Source organism: Argopecten irradians, chromosome 9 (assembly GCF_041381155.1).
Source record: "Argopecten irradians isolate NY chromosome 9, Ai_NY, whole genome shotgun sequence".
NCBI classification, from domain to species: Eukaryota; Metazoa; Mollusca; class Bivalvia; order Pectinida; family Pectinidae; genus Argopecten; species Argopecten irradians.
Genome location: NC_091142.1, coordinates 25,478,148 through 25,491,242, shown reverse-complemented (window position 1 = coordinate 25,491,242; position 13,095 = coordinate 25,478,148). Strand labels below are relative to the sequence as shown.

Sequence of the window (13,095 nt, the reverse complement as noted above, 5' to 3'; positions counted from 1 at the left end):
AAACTCGAACTCGTCCGAGATCTTGTTAATATTAAGCTACATACAAAGTTTCATCAATCTCGGTTCACATTTACTCAAGTTATCGTGTTCACAACAAAAACTTAACGCACGACGGACGACGCACAACGACGGACAAAAGGCTCTCGCAATAGGTCACCATGACCTATGGTTAGGTGACCTAAAAATGTTTACCAGGGTACACGTCAAAATAGGACAATTTGTCTGGATGTACGTAAACAAGTCTAAAACTAATTTGTTTTGTTTTCACTCACCACGGATGACACCTTATCTTATCACAACATTTTCACATGCAACATTGTTCCAATTTTTATTTCTCATGACCGTCTTTTGATGCGAGAACAATCTACTTGACGGACATAGGTCACACTATAGTCATATCTGATAACACTAGAGACCGTCCGAATGAAGACTATGTCACATGGTCAGAAGGTTTCCAGTTGTATTGTATCCATGTGCAAAAACATTTCCTCTAGGACTGGTATATGCTACAGACACGCTGGTTAGACTGACACTTTACTGCAGCTCATTAGCAATTATGAATGTCCAATAGAAATGAAGTAGACAATTAATGACTGAAGCTATCTTTACTGAACTCACATATGATTTCATAGTATCTCCGTCGATCAACCGATCTTCCCAAACAGCAAACATAACGTAACCCAATACAAAAGCAGTAGATCTGTGTCGAGTACCCGGGTACGGGTCGGGTACTAAAATTTGGGTACCCTGGGACAAAATATAGTACCGTTGACAGCCCTACCAAGCAGGTATCAATCTAGGTTTTGGGGGAAACTACCCTTTTTCAAAATAGGGGAAAAGTTTGGCGAAATATAGGGGAATTTGAATTTTCTTATTTAGGTCCAAAATTATATTCATTTTGACGAAAAAGTACTGTAAAACAACTAATTTTATTTTTAAATTTAGTTAAGCAAGATTTTAAGCTCAATTTAGAAAAAAAATTGAGTTTATTATAAAATATGCAGTAGCTGTATGATAAATATTAAGAAATTTGTAAACAAAAGTCTAAAAAAAAATAATAAAAAATAAGTCACAGGGGAAATTGTGTAACAAAAACGGTCATTTTTTAGCTTCAAATGGGGAATTCTTAAATTTTCAGGGGAATTTTAGGCCAGAGGGGAATTCATTCCTTGAGGGGAAATTTACCCATAAACGGTAATAAATCTGAGCTAGATTGATCCCTGCCAAGATAGCTACCGAAACATTGATTCTCGGATGCCTTTAACATTACTTATGACATCGCGCTGTTAATGTGATATAATAGGATAGAACATTTCTTAAAATGTTTATTTGCTGTATTTTCCCAATTTCATGTTAATATTTTCCAAATGAAGAAAAACTCTCTCTAAAATATACATATTTGAAGAAAAATACTATGTAAATTTTTCCCAATTGAAAAGGTACAGGCCCCTGAAATTACTGAGTAAGAAAATTACTGATTACAATGAATCGATGGTATATAATGTAGTACCTTTCATTTCCAGATATATTTCATATAAGGAATTTGTAATATGTGTTTAATTTACAGTGTATAACAAACTATGCTTATAATTTTGGTTTGTTATATTATATAACTGTTTTACTGTTATATAGGGCCTACATGAATATATATTTAACCCAAAATTAACCTGTTGCCAGATTTATACTATCTCCAGAAAGGGATCGATGAACACTACAAGCAGCCTTTACAGGCTATCAGTCAGAACTTTTTGGAGTCTGCAATTATGGTCAGTTTTAGCTGACTATGCGAGTCAAGTGAATAACACCTTTAACAGGTTGGGCACACTTTTGCCTATGAGGAATAGTCCTACATTTAAATTTGAGTAAGCATTTAGTTACCCAAATGCAGGATTCCGTGAAATTAAAATGGATGAATGCATTTCTCCTCACCCATTATATATCACTTTTTGTTCAGTGATCTGCATTTGCGTAACAAAATTATCACTCAAATGCAGGACTATCCTGCATATGGGAGTGTCCCCAATATGATATAGCCAAATCTAGCTATATAGCCAGATTTAGCGTGCTACCGGACCTATAGTCAAATCTAGCTATAAAGCCAGATTTAACAGTGCTACCGGACCTGATTAAAACTAGATGTCAGCTATTGTGCATCCTCGATACTCCAGGGCTTCCGATCACTTACGATCTCTACACCCCTGGACTAATCTCATAGTGAAATTGAAGGCAGCTCAGCGGAAAACATTTGACCAATCACAGGCTAGCAAATATTTCATTTGAAGACTACAGAGAGAGCGATGTCTAACATCAAAGCCACAGAGTCAACCACAGTGTACCGTTATATATATAATATACGGCTCTTTTGATGTACATCAAATGACTAAGTTACCTGTTCTATTCTGTTGCCTCCAGTTTTACTATGAGATAGTCCAGGGGTGCAGAGATCGTACAAGTGATCGGAACCCCTGGAGTATCGAGGATGGCTATTGTGATGATAAAATATCCTAGATAGCTATTCACCGTTACTATGCATGGTTGATATACATGTATGAATAAGTAAACATTTTCCACACAAATGTTGAAACATTAAATAAGAGGTATTAGCTAAATTTATTAATTAAGAAAGAAACTGTTTTCATTGTTATTTACAACGTTAAGATATCCATTCCATATATTTATTGTCATTATTCCAGAACAGTTGTGTCCCGACATGTCGTAAAGTTGAGAAGCATGAATCCCACGTGTTCCAGAACTTTCTGTGGTGGTTTGCAATTTTGTAAAATTACATTTTTCCTTTAGCTATACTTACATTTTGAGTGTGCCTTTTGGACCAAGATTGGTTTTAAGCACATCTTGAAGTCCTTTAGCAGCACTGATGTTCACCGCTAAGGCCTGGGCAGCCCTGGCAACTTCGGCTTTGGGATTCAGAGACTTGATGGCAGACATGTTGAATACGGAATGCCGAACTCTCGTGTTATAACCGGAAGTGTGCGAGATTTGAGGATTAGGGATCATTTATTATTATTATTTTTTTAACTACTGTTATCGTTTGTTACTCTAATATTGTCAGCATAGTCATGCCAAAAAGTTTAAATTGGATCTAAATATCTTTTATATCATGTTGATATCTTATGTTAAAATATCACTGAAAGTATTCACCGCGTGAGTGTTCAAAATATAAAACACATTTTCTCTATTCTCATTGGCTAAAACGTACACGTGGGCACGTGGAGTTCGATCATCGACTCGGTCCGTTTTTGACAAACAACTTATAAATTCCCAGGGTGGGGAATCACGATACTCAAAATGATATGTTTCACGGAAAGATGGCGAAAATCCTGCCACTTCAGGCATATTTTCCGGGTAAAACAGCTGGTCCAAAATATTATCATTCAATCTAAAACCATCTGTGTATTGGTAATTATTTGCCTGTGTACTCTCGTGTACGAAATCATAATGGTATATCTCCTTCCCATACGTATTATTATACATGTATACTGTATAAATACAGTTGTGCCAATATGTGGTGTTTTTAGGGATGTAGCACGACGTCGTTTCCGTTTTTTTCTTCGATATTAAAATAGAGATATGCCTAATAAGCAACAAGAAAGAATATAACATATGATTTTTTAGCCCACCACCATCAGATGGTGGGCTATTCAAATCGCCCTGCGTCCGTAGTCCGTCGTCCGTCCGTAAACAATGCTTGTTATCACTATTTCTTAAAAACTACTGCAGGGATTTTGTTCAAACTTAACATGGAGGGTCCCCTTGGTCTATATTTGTGCCATACAGATTTTGAGGCTGATCGGAAAAACAAGATGGCCGCCAGGCAGCCATCTTTGATTTTGGCAGTTGAAGATTGTTATCGATATTTCTTGAAGAACTACTGAAGGGATTTTGTTCAAACTTCACATGGAGGTTACCCTTGGTCCCTTTTTGTGCCATACAGATTTTGAGGCTGATCGGAAAAACAAGATGGCCGCCAGGCAGCCATCTTTGATTTTGGCAGTTGAAGTTTGTTATCGATATTTCTTGAGAACTACTTACTTTTGTTCAAACTTACGAACAAGATGGCCGCCAGGCGGCCATCTTGGAGGGTTTGATATCTGATCGAAGGGAAAAATTTCAATGTAGGTGGCCCGTAGCCATATTGTCATTTTGATACCAATCGTTTACTGCCACACTAGGTTTGTTATGCTATATCAAAATTTCATATGTAGATTTGTGCATATTTGCATACCAATCGATTTGGCCGCTATAGTTAATTATCTATACCTGTTTCTCAAAATTTCATATGTAGGATTCCCTAGGCCGTCAAAGTTTGTTATCTGGCCCACAGGAAGACGGGGCCAGCCTATCTGTCTCAAACTGCGTGTCCATCTTTCCTTTGTCTGAAGGATAAATTAAACGACTCGCGTATGAAAATTAAGCATTTATGCGTCGCTCTCTCTGTAATTTCATTTTGCTAAATGAATTGTTCAATAAGAAAATGATAAAGTTGGTAGTCCCTGCGTAATCTAACAGTTCCACTAGGCCTATATCAGAGATTTAGATACATTTGTAGTATTATCTATGTTTTGCCGTCTGGCCCACAGGAAGACGGGGCCTGCGTGAAAGATAAATTAAACGACTCGCGTTATGAAAATTAACATTTATTTCATTTTAAATGAATTGTTCAGAAGAAAATGACAAGTGTAGTTAACGCATGAATTAATATTTTTTCTGACTCCACAAAATTATCAATCTCGTTTACTACAGTACCCATTTAAAAAAAAAATCAAAAGCCAGTTCGGAAAGTTAGCTCATCATCATGATAGAATTACATTAAAAAAGAGTTAGATAATGGTTATTAATATATACGTCCTTGATATTTCTGATCAAAGTGCATGTGATATCATACGTTGTGTAAATTACATCAACGCATCGACAAAAATAATGAACACTCCCCAATACGTCACCGGAAGTAGAGTTCACATTCGCTTCATTTGGACTCGGGTCAGCGAGTCTTGTCAGCTGTACGAAGCGTTATATAAAACCTCAATTGAAACTGAGTGTATGGTGAGAAGAGGTTTATTCTGAAAGGATTTTGCATGCTGTTTGTTTGAGATTCCGGTTTGGTAAGGCGATGATCGACACAAATATCATAATGTCTATTTATGTTTTAAGTTTACATAATCTGAAGCTAGCCGTCATCATGCTCAGAGCATTGCTCTCGACGTTTTTCGTCACGTAGGAACTTCAAACGTTTTTCTGGGCTACAGTAGTTGTTAATATTTTTTTTTCGTTTGCATTTTACTCGATGTAACCCTTGTAAGATACCGTTTGAACAACTCGGAACGATTATCGTCCATGTATTAAATGTAACAGCTTGTAAATTATGTAATTTACGACATATAGGTACATGTAAACGTCCTCGATTCTGACCTGTCACTACAGTACACACGGGGGTCTGGCGAAAGGTCACGCCCTGTCAGCTAGATTTGTTTAAAATTGAATTATCAGTGACAATGGCTTGATGTAATGAAATGAACATTGTAACATGTAATCGACTAGGAACAAAATACGATATGATCAATTGTGGAGTTGTGCCCCAAGATTAATCAAATAATATTAGATCTGGATGGACAGCAAATCATTTGGGCATCATCCCATAGTTGTAGGCCATAAGGCAAAATTTATATTGATAAACAATCAATCAAACAATTATCTTTGCATACAATGTATTTCAGAATAGGGGTGTAACAATACATCAGACTATCGATATATTGCTATTGTGTGCCTCTGAAGTCGATCAATTGATGGCAATTTCAAAAAGTCGATAAAAATGGCTTATAGTACGCCATACTATCAATAGTTTCAATTGTCAGCTATTTTTCTGTAACTTGAACTAAAATCAATTGATAAAAGACTCACAGAGGATTGATAAACAGACTAACAGTCATGATGAAATGTCACTTTTTCCATGCTATTTAATCAAAACGCACACACCGACAATGTTTTCAATTATGATCTTCATTTGCCTTTGACTTGGTACTGATGCTAGCAGCAGGGATCAATCTAGGTTTCGGGGGAAACTACCCTTTTTCAAAATAGGGGAAAATTTGGCGAAATATAGGGAAATTTGAATCTTCTTATTTTGGTCCAAAATTATATTCATTTTGATGAAAAATTACTGTAAAACAACTAATTAAATTTTGAAACAAGATTTTAAGCTCAAAAATGACAAATTTGAGTTTATCATAAAATATGCAGTAGCTTTATGATAAATATTAAGAAATTTGCAAACAAAAGTTAAAAAAAAATTAAAGAAAAATAAGTCAAAGGGGAAATTGTGTTACGAAAACAGTCATGACGCGGGTTTAGGCAAAAATATTGAAAAATCCACACAATCGACCTATGAAATAAATTAGCTTATTTTCCCATTGTGATAGAAGTGCTCAATTTAAGTCAGGTCTTAAAAAAAAAATGAGAACAATTTTCTGCAATTTTAGGCTAAAACTCTTGATATTTTGTAATTTTTCAGGTATTTTTTTGTTGTAACCATGGTTTTCACATGCATGAATAAGTGCAGAAGATGGCCAAATCTGTATTAAAATGTAATTGCAAAAGTTGTGCTGATTAATTATATATATACAGTACTTTTGTACAGGTAATTTTTACAGTTAAATGACTATATCTATATTTCTAAGGCATGCACCTTATTTTCATAGATTGTCCAAATCTACTGTTTTCTGCTACCATGGTGGCCAATTCATCTTCTGGATTTTAATGCAATTCAGAATTCAATACTATTGCAATACTATTGCAATTGTAGTTTGCAATAGTTAAACTATCACAATAGTGTTTTCCTCGATAGCAATAGTATTGTAATATTTAAAATTGTGAACGATAGTCACCCCTATTTCAGAATTACCTCCCTATGGGCCGAGATTTTGCTTCTAATCATTCTAAAAATAAAGCCCTACATGACTCTAAAGTTCTAACATGAATGAAGACAAGGCCAGCATTTTGATCAGCCAATAATAAGATTTATATTGGAAGCTGGTAGTGAGAGCTAAGGTTTATTACTGGTATTACCCAAGATTATTTTTTTTAACAAATGGTTGGAAAAAAGCTGCAAAAAAATATGTTAAAGATGCTTCACCGCTGACAAATGGTATTTTTTCACTATAAAAACAGGAGCAGACGATTTAGTATTTTTCATCAGTTACAAAAGTTACTTACTTTACACCATTACCTCCATTGAAATGTTTGAGCTTCTAATTTTACTTCAAGCTAACAGTATGAAAAATAATTAATTGCATCCCGATAAAATTCCGCAATATTATATCCTTAATGGAATGAAGTACTGATTGCGCATGCACCAAAGGCGAAATAAATTATTTTATATTATTTTTTGTGTTAATTAGACATATATATACACGATTAAACACCAGTTATTGTTAAAATGATTAATATCATTTATGCTCTGTCGGCGGTGGAGCATCTTTAAATAAAGAAAGCAAATTACTAAGTCTCTTCCAAATCATCGTCTTCAACGATAAGAAATATAAAGAGATATTATTGAGCTTGTGTCGGATAAAGATTTACATTCATCAGAATCACAATGCATTAGAACTGTTTGGGGATTAATGAGCTTACTGCAAAGTATCATATTCACATTGATTTTTCGTGTTGCCTACGCAAGGGCTACACTTATAGGTATCACTATGTTGGCGTCGACGTCTGAGAAATGGTCTCCGTGTGATAACTTCAGTATTTATTGTCCGATTTCAACCAAACTTGGCTGAAGCTTTATATAAATGTGATCTCGGATGAGTTCGATACTGGTCAAAATCTGTCAATATATGCAAGTGTCATGGGACTTAAAAATCGTCAAAACAGATATCTATGGTTTCTGCTCGATAACCTAAATATTTATTGTCCGATTTCAACCAAATGTGGTATATTGCTTTGTATTGATGAGATCTCGGATTGGTTTGATACTTGTCAAAATCCATCAATATTTGCAATGAGTTACGGGACTTGATAATTTAACCTAATTAATAATTATATTTTCATAATTATACATCGTATTTGACCCAATAAGCCCCAAGGGCTTTTATAATTCAAAGAATGAAAAAAAAAAAATGAAAATGTGTTTATTAAGACGAAGTTATTGCAAACCTATACAGTTTTGATAGTTTGGTCCTATGCCCAGGCAATTCACATTATAGGCCTCAAAAAGGCGAAGGGCATTTAGGCCAAACAAAAAAATATTTGTGTTTCCGGTAACCAGACCGATCCTATAAAATCAGTGCCTTCTCAAAAACTTTTTATCAGTTTTGTCCTCAAGCAAACAAATAACAACCTAAATTTTGTTTGGTTTTTCACAAAATCCAGAATTTGGTACAAATTCTGTAAATCTAAGACACCAACAGTCTCCTGGGAATCAAATTCATGGTTTATATAAGGTTGAATAAAGTCTAATACAGTTTGTCACTACAAGACTGGGATGAAGAGAAAAAAATATATATAAAAAAAATCCCTCCCTACCAACCCTTCATTTTTAAAGGGTGTTACCAGAAACAAGAATATTTTGCTATTTGGCCTTATAGGGACATCAGTGCTTATTGGATTGAATACGATATGTGTTACGTCCCCTAATTAGAAGTGCTTCACACTTTGCTAAGGACTATACTATTATAAGTATTTTGTGTGTACAGATGCAAGAGTTTATATTATTTTTGCTCCAAACAAACATAAATAACAATCATTTCTAATGTGAAAGGAGCGGGTCGCTGTGGTTTGTGGGGCTTGTATCTTAATTTGGCTCAGTTAATAGAGCAGCAGGTTTTTACATTGGAGAACTGGGTTTGATTGATATGAGCAGCAGGTTTTTACATTGGAGAACTGGGTTCGATTGGAATTATATGTGTATTTTCCCTGTTCTTCTGTACTTTTTTAATTTACTTGTGTGTGATTTATCTTACCAAAACTTAATACACATCACATCCATTAATAATGCTGATACATCTATATACACAATATATAGAATTACATCAGATTTCCCAATTAGCCCTTCTAAAATTACCTCATCTATATTTGAGCTGCACAAGTCTGATGACGTTATTTATAACAGTGACACACATATCCATGTCCCGGTGTATGTAGGTAAAACGTACGTTCTGACTGCATGGATGTGATAAGGTATTATATTGACTGAGTAAATAAAGTACAAGTACACATGGTATATACATGTAGGTGTGTAGATCAACTATTTATACATGTACCCAAACCTAATGTACTAATGCCTCTGGTATAGGTCAGTATAGATCTACAACCTCTGGTATAGGCCAGTATAGATCTACAACCTCTGGTATAGGCCAGTATAGATCTACAACCTCTGGTATAGGCCAGTATAGATCTACAACCTCTGGTATAGGTCAGTATAGATCTACAACTCCTGGTATAGGCCAGTATAGATCTACAACCTCTGTTATAGGCCAGTATAGATGCCAGTATAGATCTACCACCTACTGGTATAAGGCCGTGTATTGATCCTACAAACCTCTGGTATAGGCCAGTATAGATCAAACCTTGGTATATAGATCTACAACCTCTGGTATAGGCCAGTATAGATCTACAACCTCTGGTATAGGCTAGTTTAAATCTACAATCTCTGGTTTAGGTCAGTATAGATCTACAACCTCTGGTATAGGCCAGTATAGATCTACAACCTCTGGTATAGGCCAGTATAGATCTACAACCTCTGGTATAGGCCAGTATAGATCTACAACCTCTGGTATAGACCAGTATAGATCTACAACCTCTGGTAAAGGCCAGTATAGATCTACAACCTCTGGTATAGGCAGTATAGTTCTACAACTACAATCTCTGGTATAGGTCAGTATAGATCTACAACCTCTGGTATAGGCCAGTATAGATCTACAACCTCTGGTATAGGCCAGTATAGATCTACAACCTCTGGTATAGGCCAGTATAGATCTACAACCTCTGGTATAGGCCAGTATAGATCTACAACCTCTGGTATAGGCCAGTATAGATCTACAACCTCTGGTATAGGTCAGTATAGATCTACAACCTCTGGTATAGGTCAGTATAGATCTACAACCTCTGGTATAGGTCAGTATAGATCTACAACCTCTGGTATAGGCCAGTATAGATCTACAACCTCTGGTATAGGCCAGTATAGATCTACAACCTCTGGTATAGGCCAGTATAGATCTACAACCTCTGGTATAGGTCAGTACTAGATATACAACCATCTGGTATAGGGCAGAAGTATAGATCTACAACCTCTGGTATAGGCCAGTATATATCTACAATCCTCCTGGTATCAGTATTAGATCAACCTCTGGTATAGGCCAGTATAGATCTACAACCTCTGGTATAGGCCAGTATATAGATCTAACAACCTCTGGTATAGGTCAGTATAGATCTACAACCTCTGGTATAGGCCAGTATAGATCTACAACCTCTGGTATAGGTCAGTATAGATCTACAACCTCTGTTAAAGGTCAGTTTAGATCTAATAAACCTCTGGTATAGGTCAGTATAGATCTAACAACCTCTGGTATAGGCAGTATAGATCTACAACCTCTGGTATAGGCCAGTATAGATCTACAACCTCTGGTATAGGTCAGTATAGATCTACAACCTCTGGTATAGGCCAGTATAGATCTACAAACCTATGGTATATAGGCCAGTATTGTATCTACAACCATCTGGTATATGCCAGTATAGATCTACAACCTACTGGTATATGTCAAGTATAGATCTACAACCTCTGGTATAGTGCCAGTATAGATCTACAACATCTGGTATAGGTCAGTATGAATCTACAACACTCTGGTAGTAGGCAAGTTTTAGATCTACCACCTTTGGTAAAGGCCAGTATAGATCTACAACCTCATGTTATAGGTCAGTATAGATCTACAACCTCTGTTATAGGCCAGTATAGACCTACTACCTCTGGTATAGGTCAGTATAGATCTACAACCTCTGGTATAGGCCAGTATAGATCTACCACCTCTGTATAGCGCCAGTATAGATCTACAACCTCTGTTATAGCGCCAGTGTAGATTCTACAACGCTCTGGTATAGGCCAGTATATAGATCTACAAACCTCTGTTATAGGCCAGTATAGATCTACAACCTTGGTATACCTCTGGTATAGGCCTGTATAGATCTCCAACATCTGGTATAGTTTTCAGTAATAGATCTACAACCTCTGGTATAGGCCAGTATAGATCTAACAAACCTCTAGGTATAGGTCAGTATAGATCTACAACCTCTCGGTTATAGTCCAATATAGATCTTACAACCTCTGGTAAAGTCCAGTATAGACTCTAAAAACTCTGGTATAGGCCAAGTAGTTTTCGATATACAAACCTCTGGTATAGGCCAGTATAGATCTACAACCTCTATAGGCTAGCTAGTTTTAAATTCTACTATTACTGGTTTTAGGTCAGATATAGATCTACAACCTCTGGTATAGGCCAGTATAGATCACTAACAAACTCTGGTATAGGCCCCAGTGTTAGATCCTACAACACTCTATTGGGTAGTTTTTAAATCTACTATTTACTGGATTTAGGTCCAGTATAGATACATACAACCTCTGGTATTAGGAACCTCTGGTATAGGAACAGTATAGATATACAACCTATCTGGTATAGGAACAGTATAGATATACTATAACCTCTGGTATAGGTTCAGTATAGATCTACAAACTCTGGTATAGGTTCAGTATAGATCTACAACCTAGCTGGTATAAGTGTCAGTAAGTATAGATACTACAATCTTTGGTATAGGTCGAGTATTAGAATCTAACAACCTCCTGGTATAGGTCAGTATAGTTCTACTACCCTTCTGTATAGGCTCAGTATTGATCTACAACCTCTGGTATATGTCACTATAGATTCTACAAACCTCTGGTATAGGTCACTTTAGATCTACAACCCATCTGGTATAGGCCAGTATTAGATCTATCAACCTCTGGTAATTGGTCAGTTTACTTCTACATCCTTCTGGTATAGGTCAGTAATAGATCTGATCAACCCTATGGTATATGTCAGTATAGATCTATAGATTCTAAACCTCTGGTATATGTTCAGTTTAGATCTACAACTCTGGGTATAGGTCTGTATCTACAACCTCATGGTATTAGGCACAGTATAGAAGATCTACAAACCTCTGGTATATAGGGCCGTATAGATAAACAGGTGTTCATGTATTTATGACAAAAATAATATAAAGTTGGGATAAACTATTTACATTCATGTACTTAACTATATGCATAAAACACTAAAAAGTAAACATATCGAAAAAAAATTTCCATATTAAATGCCAGCATGGTACATGTGCTTTAATGTAGTGTGGAGGATACATCTGTGTATTGTTCATCTTCAAGGATAGTCGTATATATATTCCTGTAGCTATTCATGGAGATTACTCATGACAATATTATATTTTAAGTGTTTACATACACATATTGTGCCATTTGGTTGTTTATAGTTAATGTATCCAATATTAGACCCTGTCCCATTAATTATGCACCCTTCCCTATAAAGCAAATTCCACTTAAAATACCTCAAATTAAATGCAGATTAAAAAGATTGATGGTGTACATTTGTACAATATTATAACTTATGCACAATTTGATATTATATAAGCTAAAGAAGATGGAGAAAAATAAAATCCGAGAATGGCGCAAAAAACCGGACGTTATCTTGACGTCACAATAGAAAACATTGACGTTGCGTATCGATTTGGAAAAAATAAAATTAATGGAATCGTACGTGTAAAGGTATTTCATTTTATAAAGAAGCCTGGAAAAATTTATATAAGCATTAAAGTTACTATTTTTTAATTTCATTGGTTTATGAAATAAATTTTGTTTGCAAACTTTTGTGAGAATCTGCTACGCGGATTCACACAGTTTACAAACAAAATTTCTTTCATACCCCTATGAAATTCAAAAATAGTGACTTCAATGCTTAAATAACAAAATATTTTCCATCATTGGTAAATACCTCTATATTTATCGGTTGCGTAGGTGGATTAAAATCTTGAATGTGAAATATAAAA

The 13,095-nt window shown here is 35.5% G+C and overlaps 1 protein-coding gene across 3 annotated transcripts in view; it reads left to right on the top strand.

Moving 5' to 3' along the window:
- Positions 1-4,977: 4,977 nt before the first annotated feature.
- The window catches only part of LOC138331874 (NADPH--cytochrome P450 reductase-like), a 30,293-nt gene continuing 22,175 nt past the window's right edge, over positions 4,978-13,095 (top strand). For 2 of the 3 annotated variants that reach the window (XR_011209739.1, XM_069279711.1), the window contains exon 1: positions 4,978-5,120. The gene's annotated coding sequence lies outside the window, so the exon portion shown is untranslated. The remainder of the gene's footprint in view (positions 5,121-13,095) is intronic. The other variant, XM_069279712.1, reaches the window with a different exon arrangement.